The sequence below is a fragment of the Schistocerca piceifrons genome, chromosome 2 (genome assembly GCF_021461385.2).
Source record: "Schistocerca piceifrons isolate TAMUIC-IGC-003096 chromosome 2, iqSchPice1.1, whole genome shotgun sequence".
Lineage (NCBI taxonomy): Eukaryota > Metazoa > Arthropoda > Insecta > Orthoptera > Acrididae > Schistocerca > Schistocerca piceifrons.
This window is the reverse complement of record NC_060139.1, coordinates 646,092,009-646,110,735: the sequence shown is the minus strand read 5'-3', so window position 1 is coordinate 646,110,735 and position 18,727 is coordinate 646,092,009. Positions and strand designations below refer to the sequence as shown.

The 18,727-nt window shown below is 48.8% G+C and overlaps 20 non-coding genes across 20 annotated transcripts; all 20 read right to left on the bottom strand.

Moving 5' to 3' along the window:
* Positions 1-581: 581 nt before the first annotated feature.
* Positions 582-663, bottom strand: Trnas-gcu. Its single transcript has one exon. It is a non-coding gene; the product is annotated as a tRNA-Ser (tRNA).
* Positions 664-1,502: 839 nt separating this feature from the next.
* On the bottom strand, positions 1,503-1,584 carry Trnas-gcu. Its single transcript has one exon. It is a non-coding gene; the product is annotated as a tRNA-Ser (tRNA).
* Positions 1,585-2,423: 839 nt separating this feature from the next.
* Trnas-gcu lies at positions 2,424-2,505 on the bottom strand. Its single transcript has one exon. It is a non-coding gene; the product is annotated as a tRNA-Ser (tRNA).
* Positions 2,506-3,344: 839 nt separating this feature from the next.
* On the bottom strand, positions 3,345-3,426 carry Trnas-gcu. Its single transcript has one exon. It is a non-coding gene; the product is annotated as a tRNA-Ser (tRNA).
* Positions 3,427-4,265: 839 nt separating this feature from the next.
* On the bottom strand, positions 4,266-4,347 carry Trnas-gcu. The gene has a single exon. It is a non-coding gene; the product is annotated as a tRNA-Ser (tRNA).
* An 839-nt stretch (positions 4,348-5,186) lies between these two features.
* Trnas-gcu lies at positions 5,187-5,268 on the bottom strand. The gene has a single exon. It is a non-coding gene; the product is annotated as a tRNA-Ser (tRNA).
* An 839-nt stretch (positions 5,269-6,107) lies between these two features.
* Trnas-gcu lies at positions 6,108-6,189 on the bottom strand. The gene has a single exon. It is a non-coding gene; the product is annotated as a tRNA-Ser (tRNA).
* An 839-nt stretch (positions 6,190-7,028) lies between these two features.
* Trnas-gcu lies at positions 7,029-7,110 on the bottom strand. Its single transcript has one exon. It is a non-coding gene; the product is annotated as a tRNA-Ser (tRNA).
* An 839-nt stretch (positions 7,111-7,949) lies between these two features.
* Trnas-gcu lies at positions 7,950-8,031 on the bottom strand. Its single transcript has one exon. It is a non-coding gene; the product is annotated as a tRNA-Ser (tRNA).
* An 813-nt stretch (positions 8,032-8,844) lies between these two features.
* Positions 8,845-8,926, bottom strand: Trnas-gcu. The gene has a single exon. It is a non-coding gene; the product is annotated as a tRNA-Ser (tRNA).
* An 839-nt stretch (positions 8,927-9,765) lies between these two features.
* On the bottom strand, positions 9,766-9,847 carry Trnas-gcu. The gene has a single exon. It is a non-coding gene; the product is annotated as a tRNA-Ser (tRNA).
* Positions 9,848-10,686: 839 nt separating this feature from the next.
* Trnas-gcu lies at positions 10,687-10,768 on the bottom strand. The gene has a single exon. It is a non-coding gene; the product is annotated as a tRNA-Ser (tRNA).
* Positions 10,769-11,606: 838 nt separating this feature from the next.
* Positions 11,607-11,688, bottom strand: Trnas-gcu. Its single transcript has one exon. It is a non-coding gene; the product is annotated as a tRNA-Ser (tRNA).
* Positions 11,689-12,501: 813 nt separating this feature from the next.
* On the bottom strand, positions 12,502-12,583 carry Trnas-gcu. Its single transcript has one exon. It is a non-coding gene; the product is annotated as a tRNA-Ser (tRNA).
* An 839-nt stretch (positions 12,584-13,422) lies between these two features.
* Trnas-gcu lies at positions 13,423-13,504 on the bottom strand. The gene has a single exon. It is a non-coding gene; the product is annotated as a tRNA-Ser (tRNA).
* An 838-nt stretch (positions 13,505-14,342) lies between these two features.
* Trnas-gcu lies at positions 14,343-14,424 on the bottom strand. The gene has a single exon. It is a non-coding gene; the product is annotated as a tRNA-Ser (tRNA).
* Positions 14,425-15,237: 813 nt separating this feature from the next.
* Trnas-gcu lies at positions 15,238-15,319 on the bottom strand. The gene has a single exon. It is a non-coding gene; the product is annotated as a tRNA-Ser (tRNA).
* An 839-nt stretch (positions 15,320-16,158) lies between these two features.
* Positions 16,159-16,240, bottom strand: Trnas-gcu. Its single transcript has one exon. It is a non-coding gene; the product is annotated as a tRNA-Ser (tRNA).
* Positions 16,241-17,079: 839 nt separating this feature from the next.
* Trnas-gcu lies at positions 17,080-17,161 on the bottom strand. Its single transcript has one exon. It is a non-coding gene; the product is annotated as a tRNA-Ser (tRNA).
* An 839-nt stretch (positions 17,162-18,000) lies between these two features.
* On the bottom strand, positions 18,001-18,082 carry Trnas-gcu. The gene has a single exon. It is a non-coding gene; the product is annotated as a tRNA-Ser (tRNA).
* Between the last annotated feature and the right edge of the window lie 645 nt (positions 18,083-18,727).

Below are 18,727 nucleotides of genomic sequence, written 5' to 3'. Positions count from 1 at the left end.
AATGAGAAAGGTGCTGTGCATTCTTTTCCACGACTTACTGCAACGAAACGTACAGCTCGATACGCTACACTGATATTGCTTGCAAGGTTTTGACGTTCCCCCTAGCCCAAGATTGTCCTGCTGTTTGCGATGGAGCTTGGTGTTTGGTCGGCCACTAGCGACGGATGGCTGCAAAGTCAAGTCTCTCCAGTAGGCCCTGCCAAATCGCTTCTGTAGATGGCGGCCTCACTTGAAACTAACTGTCGGAAGGCGACAGTTGTGCTACAGATGGATTATTGTAGGCTCGATACGTTAAAATGACTGCGACAGGTATGCACTTAAATATAAATAAGAGCTCGTCGTTCGCAAATACCAACATACTCTTTGCTGCAGCCGAAATTTGATTGGTTTGTAGATCTCGAAATGATGTTTAATTCGAAGGGCATACGCTATGGAATGTTGTGCGCTTTCATCTGGTAGGCAGTTTTGTCTCGTATTTCATACACACGCTATCTGCCACGTACACGCGTCGTTGTTACTACTGAGTGGCGTTTCGCACGGAGAAGGAGTGACCGCAAACGCGTGCTTCACGTAAAATTCATCGACGAGGATGGGATTCGAACCCACGCGTGCACAGCAAATTGGATTAGCAGTCCAACGCCTTAACCACTCGGCCACCTCGTCTGCTGGTACAACAGCTGTGTCTTGGGCTAGTGCTTGCGGAAAGAAGACATTTGTCGATTCGAAAACGCATTCAAAACATCGTACTGGGCCGGTGTTAACGTCTTATGCCAAGCTGCAGTGCAGCCGACCAAGCTCCCACTCGCGAATCGTTTAATGACAGCATCCGTCCACGTCGATATCCGATCGGGGCAAAATCACCGGCCCACCTATTTACCGCAGGAATAAGCATTGTATCGACATGCAGTGTCGTCTAATGCAAATGAGAAAGGTGCTGTGCATTCTTTTCCACGACTTACTGCAACGAAACGTACAGCTCGATACGCTACACTGATATTGCTTGCAAGGTTTTGACGTTCCCCCTAGCCCAAGATTGTCCTGCTGTTTGCGATGGAGCTTGGTGTTTGGTCGGCCACTAGCGACGGATGGCTGCAGAGTCAAGTCTCTCCAGTAGGCCCTGCCAAATCGCTTCTGTAGATGGCGGCCTCACTTGAAACTAACTGTCGGAAGGCGACAGTTGTGCTACAGATGGATTATTATAGGCTCGATACGTTAAAATGACTGCGACAGGTATGCACTTAAATATAAATAAGAGCTCGTCGTTCGCAAATACCAACATACTCTTAGCTGCAGCCGAAATTTGATTGGTTTGTAGATCTCGAAATGACGTTTAATTCGAAGGGCATACGCTATGGAATGTTGTGCGCTTTCATCTGGTAGGCAGTTTTGTCTCGTATTTCATACACACGCTATCTGCCACGTACACGCATCGTTGTTACTACTGAGTGGCGTTTCGCACGGAGAAGGAGTGACCGCAAACGCGTGCTTCACGTAAAGTTCATCGACGAGGATGGGATTCGAACCCACGCGTGCAGAGCACATTGGATTAGCAGTCCAACGCCTTAACCACTCGGCCACCTCGTCTGCTGGTACAACAGCTGTGTCTTGGGCTAGTGCTTGCGGAAAGAAGACATTTGTCGATTCGAAAACGCATTCAAAACATCGTACTGGGCCGGTGTTAACGTCTTATGCCAAGCTGCAGTGCAGCCGACCAAGCTCCCACTCGCGAATCGTTTAATGACAGCATCCGTCCACGTCGATATCCGATCGGGGCAAAATCACCGGCCCACCTATTTACCGCAGGAGTAAGCATTGTATCGACATGCAGTGTCGTCTAATGCAAATGAGAAAGGTGCTGTGCATTCTTTTCCACGACTTACTGCAACGAAACGTACAGCTCGATACGCTACACTGATATTGCTTGCAAGGTTTTGACGTTCCCCCTAGCCCAAGATTGTCCTGCTGTTTGCGATGGAGCTTGGTGTTTGGTCGGCCACTAGCGACGGATGGCTGCAAAGTCAAGTCTCTCCAGTAGGCCCTGCCAAATCGCTTCTGTAGATGGCGGCCTCACTTGAAACTAACTATCGGAAGGCGACAGTTGTGCTACAGATGGATTATTATAGGCTCGATACGTTAAAATGACTGCGACAGGTATGCACTTAAATATAAATAAGAGCTCGTCGTTCGCAAATACCAACATACTCTTAGCTGCAGCCGAAATTTGATTGGTTTGTAGATCTCGAAATGATGTTTAATTCGAAGGGCATACGCTATGGAATGTTGTGCGCTTTCATCTGGTAGGCAGTTTTGTCTCGTATTTCATACACACGCTACCTGCTACGTACACGCGTCGTTGTTACTACTGAGTGGCGTTTCGCACGGAGAAGGAGTGACCGCAAACGCGTGCTTCACGTAAAATTCATCGACGAGGATGGGATTCGAACCCACGCGTGCAGAGCAAATTGGATTAGCAGTCCAACGCCTTAACCACTCGGCCACCTCGTCTGCTGGTACAACAGCTGTGTCTTGGGCTAGTGCTTGCGGAAAGAAGACATTTGTCGATTCGAAAACGCATTCAAAACATCGTACTGGGCCGGTGTTAACGTCTTATGCCAAGCTGCAGTGCAGCCGACCAAGCTCCCACTCGCGAATCGTTTAATGACAGCATCCGTCCACGTCGATATCCGATCGGGGCAAAATCACCGGCCCACCTATTTACCGCAGGAATAAGCATTGTATCGACATGCAGTGTCGTCTAATGCAAATGAGAAAGGTGCTGTGCATTCTTTTCCACGACTTACTGCAACGAAACGTACAGCTCGATACGCTACACTGATATTGCTTGCAAGGTTTTGACGTTCCCCCTAGCCCAAGATTGTCCTGCTGTTTGCGATGGAGCTTGGTGTTTGGTCGGCCACTAGCGACGGATGGCTGCAGAGTCAAGTCTCTCCAGTAGGCCCTGCCAAATCGCTTCTGTAGATGGCGGCCTCACTTGAAACTAACTGTCGGAAGGCGACAGTTGTGCTACAGATGGATTATTATAGGCTCGATACGTTAAAATGACTGCGACAGGTATGCACTTAAATATAAATAAGAGCTCGTCGTTCGCAAATACCAACATACTCTTAGCTGCAGCCGAAATTTGATTGGTTTGTAGATCTCGAAATGACGTTTAATTCGAAGGGCATACGCTATGGAATGTTGTGCGCTTTCATCTGGTAGGCAGTTTTGTCTCGTATTTCATACACACGCTATCTGCCACGTACACGCATCGTTGTTACTACTGAGTGGCGTTTCGCACGGAGAAGGAGTGACCGCAAACGCGTGCTTCACGTAAAGTTCATCGACGAGGATGGGATTCGAACCCACGCGTGCAGAGCACATTGGATTAGCAGTCCAACGCCTTAACCACTCGGCCACCTCGTCTGCTGGTACAACAGCTGTGTCTTGGGCTAGTGCTTGCGGAAAGAAGACATTTGTCGATTCGAAAACGCATTCAAAACATTGTACTGGGCCGGTGTTAACGTCTTATGCCAAGCTGCAGTTCAGCCGACCAAGCTCCCACTCGCGAATCGTTTAATGACAGCATCCGTCCACGTCGATATCCGATCGGGGCAAAATCACCGGCCCACCTATTTACCGCAGTAATAGGCATTGTATCGACATGCAGTGTCGTCTAATGCAAATGAGAAAGGTGCTGTGCATTCTTTTCCACGACTTACTGCAACGAAACGTACAGCTCGATACGCTACACTGATATTGCTTGCAAGGTTTTGACGTTCCCCCTAGCCCAAGATTGTCCTGCTGTTTGCGATGGAGCTTGGTGTTTGGTCGGCCACTAGCGACGGATGGCTGCAAAGTCAAGTCTCTCCAGTAGGCCCTGCCAAATCGCTTCTGTAGATGGCGGCCTCACTTGAAACTAACTGTCGGAAGGCGACAGTTGTGCTACAGATGGATTATTGTAGGCTCGATACGTTAAAATGACTGCGACAGGTATGCACTTAAATATAAATAAGAGCTCGTCGTTCGCAAATACCAACATACTCTTTGCTGCAGCCGAAATTTGATTGGTTTGTAGATCTCGAAATGATGTTTAATTCGAAGGGCATACGCTATGGAATGTTGTGCGCTTTCATCTGGTAGGCAGTTTTGTCTCGTATTTCATACACACGCTATCTGCCACGTACACGCGTCGTTGTTACTACTGAGTGGCGTTTCGCACGGAGAAGGAGTGACCGCAAACGCGTGCTTCACGTAAAATTCATCGACGAGGATGGGATTCGAACCCACGCGTGCACAGCAAATTGGATTAGCAGTCCAACGCCTTAACCACTCGGCCACCTCGTCTGCTGGTACAACAGCTGTGTCTTGGGCTAGTGCTTGCGGAAAGAAGACATTTGTCGATTCGAAAACGCATTCAAAACATCGTACTGGGCCGGTGTTAACGTCTTATGCCAAGCTGCAGTGCAGCCGACCAAGCTCCCACTCGCGAATCGTTTAATGACAGCATCCGTCCACGTCGATATCCGATCGGGGCAAAATCACCGGCCCACCTATTTACCGCAGGAATAAGCATTGTATCGACATGCAGTGTCGTCTAATGCAAATGAGAAAGGTGCTGTGCATTCTTTTCCACGACTTACTGCAACGAAACGTACAGCTCGATACGCTACACTGATATTGCTTGCAAGGTTTTGACGTTCCCCCTAGCCCAAGATTGTCCTGCTGTTTGCGATGGAGCTTGGTGTTTGGTCGGCCACTAGCGACGGATGGCTGCAGAGTCAAGTCTCTCCAGTAGGCCCTGCCAAATCGCTTCTGTAGATGGCGGCCTCACTTGAAACTAACTGTCGGAAGGCGACAGTTGTGCTACAGATGGATTATTATAGGCTCGATACGTTAAAATGACTGCGACAGGTATGCACTTAAATATAAATAAGAGCTCGTCGTTCGCAAATACCAACATACTCTTAGCTGCAGCCGAAATTTGATTGGTTTGTAGATCTCGAAATGACGTTTAATTCGAAGGGCATACGCTATGGAATGTTGTGCGCTTTCATCTGGTAGGCAGTTTTGTCTCGTATTTCATACACACGCTATCTGCCACGTACACGCATCGTTGTTACTACTGAGTGGCGTTTCGCACGGAGAAGGAGTGACCGCAAACGCGTGCTTCACGTAAAGTTCATCGACGAGGATGGGATTCGAACCCACGCGTGCAGAGCACATTGGATTAGCAGGCCAACGCCTTAACCACTCGGCCACCTCGTCTGCTGGTACAACAGCTGTGTCTTGGGCTAGTGCTTGCGGAAAGAAGACATTTGTCGATTCGAAAACGCATTCAAAACATTGTACTGGGCCGGTGTTAACGTCTTATGCCAAGCTCCAGTGCAGCCGACCAAGCTCCCACTCGCGAATCGTTTAATGACAGCATCCGTCCACGTCGATATCCGATCGGGGCAAAATCACCGGCCCACCTATTTACCGCAGGAGTAAGCATTGTATCGACATGCAGTGTCGTCTAATGCAAATGAGAAAGGTGCTGTGCATTCTTTTCCACGACTTACTGCAACGAAACGTACAGCTCGATACGCTACACTGATATTGCTTGCAAGGTTTTGACGTTCCCCCTAGCCCAAGATTGTCCTGCTGTTTGCGATGGAGCTTGGTGTTTGGTCGGCCACTAGCGACGGATGGATGCAAAGTCAAGTCTCTCCAGTAGGCCCTGCCAAATCGCTTCTGTAGATGGCGGCCTCACTTGAAACTAACTGTCGGAAGGCGACAGTTGTGCTACAGATGGATTATTATAGGCTCGATACGTTAAAATGACTGCGACAGGTATGCACTTAAATATAAATAAGAGCTCGTCGTTCGCAAATACCAACATACTCTTAGCTGCAGCCGAAATTTGATTGGCTTGTAGATCTCGAAATGATGTTTAATTCGAAGGGCATACGCTATGGAATGTTGTGCGCTTTCATCTGGTAGGCAGTTTTGTCTCGTATTTCATACACACGCTATCTGCCACGTACACGCGTCGTTGTTACTACTGAGTGGCGTTTCGCACGGAGAAGGAGTGACCGCAAACGCGTGCTTCACGTAAAGATCATCGACGAGGATGGGATTCGAACCCACGCGTGCAGAGCACATTGGATTAGCAGTCCAACGCCTTAACCACTCGGCCACCTCGTCTGCTGGTACAACAGCTGTGTCTTGGGCTAGTGCTTGCGGAAAGAAGACATTTGTCGATTCGAAAACGCATTCAAAACATCGTACTGGGCCGGTGTTAACGTCTTATGCCAAGCTGCAGTGCAGCCGACCAAGCTCCCACTCGCGAATCGTTTAATGACAGCATCCGTCCACGTCGATATCCGATCGGGGCAAAATCACCGGCCCACCTATTTACCGCAGGAGTAAGCATTGTATCGACATGCAGTGTCGTCTAATGCAAATGAGAAAGGTGCTGTGCATTCTTTTCCACGACTTACTGCAACGAAACGTACAGCTCGATACGCTACACTGATATTGCTTGCAAGGTTTTGACGTTCCCCCTAGCCCAAGATTGTCCTGCTGTTTGCGATGGAGCTTGGTGTTTGGTCGGCCACTAGCGACGGATGGCTGCAAAGTCAAGTCTCTCCAGTAGGCCCTGCCAAATCGCTTCTGTAGATGGCGGCCTCACTTGAAACTAACTATCGGAAGGCGACAGTTGTGCTACAGATGGATTATTATAGGCTCGATACGTTAAAATGACTGCGACAGGTATGCACTTAAATATAAATAAGAGCTCGTCGTTCGCAAATACCAACATACTCTTAGCTGCAGCCGAAATTTGATTGGTTTGTAGATCTCGAAATGATGTTTAATTCGAAGGGCATACGCTATGGAATGTTGTGCGCTTTCATCTGGTAGGCAGTTTTGTCTCGTATTTCATACACACGCTACCTGCTACGTACACGCGTCGTTGTTACTACTGAGTGGCGTTTCGCACGGAGAAGGAGTGACCGCAAACGCGTGCTTCACGTAAAATTCATCGACGAGGATGGGATTCGAACCCACGCGTGCAGAGCAAATTGGATTAGCAGTCCAACGCCTTAACCACTCGGCCACCTCGTCTGCTGGTACAACAGCTGTGTCTTGGGCTAGTGCTTGCGGAAAGAAGACATTTGTCGATTCGAAAACGCATTCAAAACATCGTACTGGGCCGGTGCTAACGTCTTATGCCAAGCTGCAGTGCAGCCGACCAAGCTCCCACTCGCGAATCGTTTAATGACAGCATCCGTCCACGTCGATATCCGATCGGGGCAAAATCACCGGCCCACCTATTTACCGCAGGAATAAGCATTGTATCGACATGCAGTGTCGTCTAATGCAAATGAGAAAGGTGCTGTGCATTCTTTTCCACGACTTACTGCAACGAAACGTACAGCTCGATACGCTACACTGATATTGCTTGCAAGGTTTTGACGTTCCCCCTAGCCCAAGATTGTCCTGCTGTTTGCGATGGAGCTTGGTGTTTGGTCGGCCACTAGCGACGGATGGCTGCAGAGTCAAGTCTCTCCAGTAGGCCCTGCCAAATCGCTTCTGTAGATGGCGGCCTCACTTGAAACTAACTGTCGGAAGGCGACAGTTGTGCTACAGATGGATTATTATAGGCTCGATACGTTAAAATGACTGCGACAGGTATGCACTTAAATATAAATAAGAGCTCGTCGTTCGCAAATACCAACATACTCTTAGCTGCAGCCGAAATTTGATTGGTTTGTAGATCTCGAAATGACGTTTAATTCGAAGGGCATACGCTATGGAATGTTGTGCGCTTTCATCTGGTAGGCAGTTTTGTCTCGTATTTCATACACACGCTATCTGCCACGTACACGCATCGTTGTTACTACTGAGTGGCGTTTCGCACGGAGAAGGAGTGACCGCAAACGCGTGCTTCACGTAAAGTTCATCGACGAGGATGGGATTCGAACCCACGCGTGCAGAGCACATTGGATTAGCAGGCCAACGCCTTAACCACTCGGCCACCTCGTCTGCTGGTACAACAGCTGTGTCTTGGGCTAGTGCTTGCGGAAAGAAGACATTTGTCGATTCGAAAACGCATTCAAAACATTGTACTGGGCCGGTGTTAACGTCTTATGCCAAGCTCCAGTGCAGCCGACCAAGCTCCCACTCGCGAATCGTTTAATGACAGCATCCGTCCACGTCGATATCCGATCGGGGCAAAATCACCGGCCCACCTATTTACCGCAGGAATAAGCATTGTATCGACATGCAGTGTCGTCTAATGCAAATGAGAAAGGTGCTGTGCATTCTTTTCCCCGACTTACTGCAACGAAACGTACAGCTCGATACGCTACACTGATATTGCTTGCAAGGTTTTGACGTTCCCCCTAGCCCAAGATTGTCCTGCTGTTTGCGATGGAGCTTGGTGTTTGGTCGGCCACTAGCGACGGATGGATGCAAAGTCAAGTCTCTCCAGTAGGCCCTGCCAAATCGCTTCTGTAGATGGCGGCCTCACTTGAAACTACAGATGGATTATTATAGGCTCGATACGTTAAAATGACTGCGACAGGTATGCACTTAAATATAAATAAGAGCTCGTCGTTCGCAAATACCAACATACTCTTAGCTGCAGCCGAAATTTGATTGGCTTGTAGATCTCGAAATGATGTTTAATTCGAAGGGCATACGCTATGGAATGTTGTGCGCTTTCATCTGGTAGGCAGTTTTGTCTCGTATTTCATACACACGCTATCTGCCACGTACAAGCGTCGTTGTTACTACTGAGTGGCGTTTCGCACGGAGAAGGAGTGACCGCAAACGCGTGCTTCACGTAAAGTTCATCGACGAGGATGGGATTCGAACCCACGCGTGCAGAGCACATTGGATTAGCAGTCCAACGCCTTAACCACTCGGCCACCTCGTCTGCTGGTACAACAGCTGTGTCTTGGGCTAGTGCTTGCGGAAAGAAGACATTTGTCGATTCGAAAACGCATTCAAAACATCGTACTGGGCCGGTACTAACGTCTTATGCCAAGCTGCAGTGCAGCCGACCAAGCTCCCACTCGCGAATCGTTTAATGACAGCATCCGTCCACGTCGATATCCGATCGGGGCAAAATCACCGGCCCACCTATTTACCGCAGGAATAGGCATTGTATCGACATGCAGTGTCGTCTAATGCAAATGAGAAAGGTGCTGTGCATTCTTTTCCACGACTTACTGCAACGAAACGTACAGCTCGATACGCTACACTGATATTGCTTGCAAGGTTTTGACGTTCCCCCTAGCCCAAGATTGTCCTGCTGCTTGCGATGGAGCTTGGTGTTTGGTCGGCCACTAGCGACGGATAGCTGCAAAGTCAAGTCTCTCCAGTAGGCCCTGCCAAATCGCTTCTGTAGATGGCGGCCTCACTTGAAACTAACTGTCGGAAGGCGACAGTTGTGCTACAGATGGATTATTATAGGCTCGATACGTTAAAATGACTGCGACAGGTATGCACTTAAATATAAATAAGAGCTCGTCGTTCGCAAATACCAACATACTCTTAGCTGCAGCCGAAATTTGATTGGTTTGTAGATCTCGAAATGATGTTTAATTCGAAGGGCATACGCTATGGAATGTTGTGCGCTTTCATCTGGTAGGCAGTTTTGTCTCGTATTTCATACACACGCTATCTGCCACGTACACGCGTCGTTGTTACTACTGAGTGGCGTTTCGCACGGAGAAGGAGTGACCGCAAACGCGTGCTTCACGTAAAGTTCATCGACGAGGATGGGATTCGAACCCACGCGTGCAGAGCACATTGGATTAGCAGTCCAACGCCTTAACCACTCGGCCACCTCGTCTGCTGGTACAACAGCTGTGTCTTGGGCTAGTGCTTGCGGAAAGAAGACATTTGTCGATTCGAAAACGCATTCAAAACATTGTACTGGGCCGGTGTTAACGTCTTATGCCAAGCTGCAGTGCAGCCGACCAAGCTCCCACTCGCGAATCGTTTAGTGACAGCATCCGTCCACGTCGATATCCGATCGGGGCAAAATCACCGGCCCACCTATTTACCGCAGGAATAAGCATTGTATCGACATGCAGTGTCGTCTAATGCAAATGAGAAAGGTGCTGTGCATTCTTTTCCACGACTTACTGCAACGAAACGTACAGCTCGATACGCTACACTGATATTGCTTGCAAGGTTTTGACGTTCCCCCTAGCCCAAGATTGTCCTGCTGTTTGCGATGGAGCTTGGTGTTTGGTCGGCCACTAGCGACGGATGGCTGCAGAGTCAAGTCTCTCCAGTAGGCCCTGCCAAATCGCTTCTGTAGATGGCGGCCTCACTTGAAACTAACTGTCGGAAGGCGACAGTTGTGCTACAGATGGATTATTATAGGCTCGATACGTTAAAATGACTGCGACAGGTATGCACTTAAATATAAATAAGAGCTCGTCGTTCGCAAATACCAACATACTCTTAGCTGCAGCCGAAATTTGATTGGTTTGTAGATCTCGAAATGACGTTTAATTCGAAGGGCATACGCTATGGAATGTTGTGCGCTTTCATCTGGTAGGCAGTTTTGTCTCGTATTTCATACACACGCTATCTGCCACGTACACGCATCGTTGTTACTACTGAGTGGCGTTTCGCACGGAGAAGGAGTGACCGCAAACGCGTGCTTCACGTAAAGTTCATCGACGAGGATGGGATTCGAACCCACGCGTGCAGAGCACATTGGATTAGCAGGCCAACGCCTTAACCACTCGGCCACCTCGTCTGCTGGTACAACAGCTGTGTCTTGGGCTAGTGCTTGCGGAAAGAAGACATTTGTCGATTCGAAAACGCATTCAAAACATTGTACTGGGCCGGTGTTAACGTCTTATGCCAAGCTCCAGTGCAGCCGACCAAGCTCCCACTCGCGAATCGTTTAATGACAGCATCCGTCCACGTCGATATCCGATCGGGGCAAAATCACCGGCCCACCTATTTACCGCAGGAATAAGCATTGTATCGACATGCAGTGTCGTCTAATGCAAATGAGAAAGGTGCTGTGCATTCTTTATCCGACTTACTGCAACGAAACGTACAGCTCGATACGCTACACTGATATTGCTTGCAAGGTTTTGACGTTCCCCCTAGCCCAAGATTGTCCTGCTGTTTGCGATGGAGCTTGGTGTTTGGTCGGCCACTAGCGACGGATGGATGCAAAGTCAAGTCTCTCCAGTAGGCCCTGCCAAATCGCTTCTGTAGATGGCGGCCTCACTTGAAACTAACTGTCGGAAGGCGACAGTTGTGCTACAGATGGATTATTATAGGCTCGATACGTTAAAATGACTGCGACAGGTATGCACTTAAATATAAATAAGAGCTCGTCGTTCGCAAATACCAACATACTCTTAGCTGCAGCCGAAATTTGATTGGCTTGTAGATCTCGAAATGATGTTTAATTCGAAGGGCATACGCTATGGAATGTTGTGCGCTTTCATCTGGTAGGCAGTTTTGTCTCGTATTTCATACACACGCTATCTGCCACGTACAAGCGTCGTTGTTACTACTGAGTGGCGTTTCGCACGGAGAAGGAGTGACCGCAAACGCGTGCTTCACGTAAAGTTCATCGACGAGGATGGGATTCGAACCCACGCGTGCAGAGCACATTGGATTAGCAGTCCAACGCCTTAACCACTCGGCCACCTCGTCTGCTGGTACAACAGCTGTGTCTTGGGCTAGTGCTTGCGGAAAGAAGACATTTGTCGATTCGAAAACGCATTCAAAACATCGTACTGGGCCGGTGCTAACGTCTTATGCCAAGCTGCAGTGCAGCCGACCAAGCTCCCACTCGCGAATCGTTTAATGACAGCATCCGTCCACGTCGATATCCGATCGGGGCAAAATCACCGGCCCACCTATTTACCGCAGGAATAGGCATTGTATCGACATGCAGTGTCGTCTAATGCAAATGAGAAAGGTGCTGTGCATTCTTTTCCACGACTTACTGCAACGAAACGTACAGCTCGATACGCTACACTGATATTGCTTGCAAGGTTTTGACGTTCCCCCTAGCCCAAGATTGTCCTGCTGCTTGCGATGGAGCTTGGTGTTTGGTCGGCCACTAGCGACGGATAGCTGCAAAGTCAAGTCTCTCCAGTAGGCCCTGCCAAATCGCTTCTGTAGATGGCGGCCTCACTTGAAACTACAGATGGATTATTATAGGCTCGATACGTTAAAATGACTGCGACAGGTATGCACTTAAATATAAATAAGAGCTCGTCGTTCGCAAATACCAACATACTCTTAGCTGCAGCCGAAATTTCATTGGTTTGTAGATCTCGAAATGATGTTTAATTCGAAGGGCATACGCTATGGAATGTTGTGCGCTTTCATCTGGTAGGCAGTTTTGTCTCGTATTTCATACACACGCTATCTGCCACGTACACGCGTCGTTGTTACTACTGAGTGGCGTTTCGCACGGAGAAGGAGTGACCGCAAACGCGTGCTTCACGTAAAGTTCATCGACGAGGATGGGATTCGAACCCACGCGTGCAGAGCACATTGGATTAGCAGTCCAACGCCTTAACCACTCGGCCACCTCGTCTGCTGGTACAACAGCTGTGTCTTGGGCTAGTGCTTGCGGAAAGAAGACATTTGTCGATTCGAAAACGCATTCAAAACATTGTACTGGGCCGGTGTTAACGTCTTATGCCAAGCTGCAGTGCAGCCGACCAAGCTCCCACTCGCGAATCGTTTAGTGACAGCATCCGTCCACGTCGATATCCGATCGGGGCAAAATCACCGGCCCACCTATTTACCGCAGGAATAAGCATTGTATCGACATGCAGTGTCGTCTAATGCAAATGAGAAAGGTGCTGTGCATTCTTTTCCACGACTTACTGCAACGAAACGTACAGCTCGATACGCTACACTGATATTGCTTGCAAGGTTTTGACGTTCCCCCTAGCCCAAGATTGTCCTGCTGTTTGCGATGGAGCTTGGTGTTTGGTCGGCCACTAGCGACGGATGGCTGCAGAGTCAAGTCTCTCCAGTAGGCCCTGCCAAATCGCTTCTGTAGATGGCGGCCTCACTTGAAACTAACTGTCGGAAGGCGACAGTTGTGCTACAGATGGATTATTATAGGCTCGATACGTTAAAATGACTGCGACAGGTATGCACTTAAATATAAATAAGAGCTCGTCGTTCGCAAATACCAACATACTCTTAGCTGCAGCCGAAATTTGATTGGTTTGTAGATCTCGAAATGACGTTTAATTCGAAGGGCATACGCTATGGAATGTTGTGCGCTTTCATCTGGTAGGCAGTTTTGTCTCGTATTTCATACACACGCTATCTGCCACGTACACGCATCGTTGTTACTACTGAGTGGCGTTTCGCACGGAGAAGGAGTGACCGCAAACGCGTGCTTCACGTAAAGTTCATCGACGAGGATGGGATTCGAACCCACGCGTGCAGAGCACATTGGATTAGCAGGCCAACGCCTTAACCACTCGGCCACCTCGTCTGCTGGTACAACAGCTGTGTCTTGGGCTAGTGCTTGCGGAAAGAAGACATTTGTCGATTCGAAAACGCATTCAAAACATTGTACTGGGCCGGTGTTAACGTCTTATGCCAAGCTCCAGTGCAGCCGACCAAGCTCCCACTCGCGAATCGTTTAATGACAGCATCCGTCCACGTCGATATCCGATCGGGGCAAAATCACCGGCCCACCTATTTACCGCAGGAATAAGCATTGTATCGACATGCAGTGTCGTCTAATGCAAATGAGAAAGGTGCTGTGCATTCTTTATCCGACTTACTGCAACGAAACGTACAGCTCGATACGCTACACTGATATTGCTTGCAAGGTTTTGACGTTCCCCCTAGCCCAAGATTGTCCTGCTGTTTGCGATGGAGCTTGGTGTTTGGTCGGCCACTAGCGACGGATGGATGCAAAGTCAAGTCTCTCCAGTAGGCCCTGCCAAATCGCTTCTGTAGATGGCGGCCTCACTTGAAACTAACTGTCGGAAGGCGACAGTTGTGCTACAGATGGATTATTATAGGCTCGATACGTTAAAATGACTGCGACAGGTATGCACTTAAATATAAATAAGAGCTCGTCGTTCGCAAATACCAACATACTCTTAGCTGCAGCCGAAATTTGATTGGCTTGTAGATCTCGAAATGATGTTTAATTCGAAGGGCATACGCTATGGAATGTTGTGCGCTTTCATCTGGTAGGCAGTTTTGTCTCGTATTTCATACACACGCTATCTGCCACGTACAAGCGTCGTTGTTACTACTGAGTGGCGTTTCGCACGGAGAAGGAGTGACCGCAAACGCGTGCTTCACGTAAAGTTCATCGACGAGGATGGGATTCGAACCCACGCGTGCAGAGCACATTGGATTAGCAGTCCAACGCCTTAACCACTCGGCCACCTCGTCTGCTGGTACAACAGCTGTGTCTTGGGCTAGTGCTTGCGGAAAGAAGACATTTGTCGATTCGAAAACGCATTCAAAACATCGTACTGGGCCGGTGCTAACGTCTTATGCCAAGCTGCAGTGCAGCCGACCAAGCTCCCACTCGCGAATCGTTTAATGACAGCATCCGTCCACGTCGATATCCGATCGGGGCAAAATCACCGGCCCACCTATTTACCGCAGGAATAGGCATTGTATCGACATGCAGTGTCGTCTAATGCAAATGAGAAAGGTGCTGTGCATTCTTTTCCACGACTTACTGCAACGAAACGTACAGCTCGATACGCTACACTGATATTGCTTGCAAGGTTTTGACGTTCCCCCTAGCCCAAGATTGTCCTGCTGCTTGCGATGGAGCTTGGTGTTTGGTCGGCCACTAGCGACGGATAGCTGCAAAGTCAAGTCTCTCCAGTAGGCCCTGCCAAATCGCTTCTGTAGATGGCGGCCTCACTTGAAACTACAGATGGATTATTATAGGCTCGATACGTTAAAATGACTGCGACAGGTATGCACTTAAATATAAATAAGAGCTCGTCGTTCGCAAATACCAACATACTCTTAGCTGCAGCCGAAATTTCATTGGTTTGTAGATCTCGAAATGATGTTTAATTCGAAGGGCATACGCTATGGAATGTTGTGCGCTTTCATCTGGTAGGCAGTTTTGTCTCGTATTTCATACACACGCTATCTGCCACGTACACGCGTCGTTGTTACTACTGAGTGGCGTTTCGCACGGAGAAGGAGTGACCGCAAACGCGTGCTTCACGTAAAGTTCATCGACGAGGATGGGATTCGAACCCACGCGTGCAGAGCACATTGGATTAGCAGTCCAACGCCTTAACCACTCGGCCACCTCGTCTGCTGGTACAACAGCTGTGTCTTGGGCTAGTGCTTGCGGAAAGAAGACATTTGTCGATTCGAAAACGCATTCAAAACATTGTACTGGGCCGGTGTTAACGTCTTATGCCAAGCTGCAGTGCAGCCGACCAAGCTCCCACTCGCGAATCGTTTAGTGACAGCATCCGTCCACGTCGATATCCGATCGGGGCAAAATCACCGGCCCACCTATTTACCGCAGGAATAAGCATTGTATCGACATGCAGTGTCGTCTAATGCAAATGAGAAAGGTGCTGTGCATTCTTTTCCACGACTTACTGCAACGAAACGTACAGCTCGATACGCTACACTGATATTGCTTGCAAGGTTTTGACGTTCCCCCTAGCCCAAGATTGTCCTGCTGTTTGCGATGGAGCTTGGTGTTTGGTCGGCCACTAGCGACGGATGGCTGCAGAGTCAAGTCTCTCCAGTAGGCCCTGCCAAATCGCTTCTGTAGATGGCGGCCTCACTTGAAACTAACTGTCGGAAGGCGACAGTTGTGCTACAGATGGATTATTATAGGCTCGATACGTTAAAATGACTGCGACAGGTATGCACTTAAATATAAATAAGAGCTCGTCGTTCGCAAATACCAACATACTCTTAGCTGCAGCCGAAATTTGATTGGTTTGTAGATCTCGAAATGACGTTTAATTCGAAGGGCATACGCTATGGAATGTTGTGCGCTTTCATCTGGTAGGCAGTTTTGTCTCGTATTTCATACACACGCTATCTGCCACGTACACGCATCGTTGTTACTACTGAGTGGCGTTTCGCACGGAGAAGGAGTGACCGCAAACGCGTGCTTCACGTAAAGTTCATCGACGAGGATGGGATTCGAACCCACGCGTGCAGAGCACATTGGATTAGCAGGCCAACGCCTTAACCACTCGGCCACCTCGTCTGCTGGTACAACAGCTGTGTCTTGGGCTAGTGCTTGCGGAAAGAAGACATTTGTCGATTCGAAAACGCATTCAAAACATTGTACTGGGCCGGTGTTAACGTCTTATGCCAAGCTCCAGTGCAGCCGACCAAGCTCCCACTCGCGAATCGTTTAATGACAGCATCCGTCCACGTCGATATCCGATCGGGGCAAAATCACCGGCCCACCTATTTACCGCAGGAATAAGCATTGTATCGACATGCAGTGTCGTCTAATGCAAATGAGAAAGGTGCTGTGCATTCTTTTCCCCGACTTACTGCAACGAAACGTACAGCTCGATACGCTACACTGATATTGCTTGCAAGGTTTTGACGTTCCCCCTAGCCCAAGATTGTCCTGCTGTTTGCGATGGAGCTTGGTGTTTGGTCGGCCACTAGCGACGGATGGATGCAAAGTCAAGTCTCTCCAGTAGGCCCTGCCAAATCGCTTCTGTAGATGGCGGCCTCACTTGAAACTAACTGTCGGAAGGCGACAGTTGTGCTACAGATGGATTATTATAGGCTCGATACGTTAAAATGACTGCGACAGGTATGCACTTAAATATAAATAAGAGCTCGTCGTTCGCAAATACCAACATACTCTTAGCTGCAGCCGAAATTTGATTGGCTTGTAGATCTCGAAATGATGTTTAATTCGAAGGGCATACGCTATGGAATGTTGTGCGCTTTCATCTGGTAGGCAGTTTTGTCTCGTATTTCATACACACGCTATCTGCCACGTACAAGCGTCGTTGTTACTACTGAGTGGCGTTTCGCACGGAGAAGGAGTGACCGCAAACGCGTGCTTCACGTAAAGTTCATCGACGAGGATGGGATTCGAACCCACGCGTGCAGAGCACATTGGATTAGCAGTCCAACGCCTTAACCACTCGGCCACCTCGTCTGCTGGTACAACAGCTGTGTCTTGGGCTAGTGCTTGCGGAAAGAAGACATTTGTCGATTCGAAAACGCATTCAAAACATCGTACTGGGCCGGTGCTAACGTCTTATGCCAAGCTGCAGTGCAGCCGACCAAGCTCCCACTCGCGAATCGTTTAATGACAGCATCCGTCCACGTCGATATCCGATCGGGGCAAAATCACCGGCCCACCTATTTACCGCAGGAATAGGCATTGTATCGACATGCAGTGTCGTCTAATGCAAATGAGAAAGGTGCTGTGCATTCTTTTCCACGACTTACTGCAACGAAACGTACAGCTCGATACGCTACACTGATATTGCTTGCAAGGTTTTGACGTTCCCCCTAGCCCAAGATTGTCCTGCTGCTTGCGATGGAGCTTGGTGTTTGGTCGGCCACTAGCGACGGATAGCTGCAAAGTCAAGTCTCTCTAGAAGGCCCTGCCAAATCGCTTCTGTAGATGGCGGCCTCACTTGAAACTAACTGTCGGAAGGCGACAGTTGTGCTACAGATGGATTATTATAGGCTCGATACGTTAAAATGACTGCGACAGGTATGCACTTAAATATAAATAAGAGCTCGTCGTTCGCAAATACCAACATACTCTTAGCTGCAGCCGAAATTTGATTGGTTTGTAGATCTCGAAATGATGTTTAATTCGAAGGGCATACGCTATGGAATGTTGTGCGCTTTCATCTGGTAGGCAGTTTTGTCTCGTATTTCATACACACGCTATCTGCCACGTACACGCGTCGTTGTTACTACTGAGTGGCGTTTCGCACGGAGAAGGAGTGACCGCAAACGCGTGCTTCACGTAAAGTTCATCGACGAGGATGGGATTCGAACCCACGCGTGCAGAGCACATTGGATTAGCAGTCCAACGCCTTAACCACTCGGCCACCTCGTCTGCTGGTACAACAGCTGTGTCTTGGGCTAGTGCTTGCGGAAAGAAGACATTTGTCGATTCGAAAACGCATTCAAAACATTGTACTGGGCCGGTGTTAACGTCTTATGCCAAGCTGCAGTGCAGCCGACCAAGCTCCCACTCGCGAATCGTTTAGTGACAGCATCCGTCCACGTCGATATCCGATCGGGGCAAAATCACCGGCCCACCTATTTACCGCAGGAATAAGCATTGTATCGACATGCAGTGTCGTCTAATGCAAATGAGAAAGGTGCTGTGCATTCTTTTCCACGACTTACTGCAACGAAACGTACAGCTCGATACGCTACACTGATATTGCTTGCAAGGTTTTGACGTTCCCCCTAGCCCAAGATTGTCCTGCTGTTTGCGATGGAGCTTGGTGTTTGGTCGGCCACTAGCGACGGATGGCTGCAGAGTCAAGTCTCTCCAGTAGGCCCTGCCAAATCGCTTCTGTAGATGGCGGCCTCACTTGAAACTAACTGTCGGAAGGCGACAGTTGTGCTACAGATGGATTATTATAGGCTCGATACGTTAAAATGACTGTGACAGGTATGCACTTAAATATAAATAAGAGCTCGTCGTTCGCAAATACCAACATACTCTTAGCTGCAGCCGAAATTTGATTGG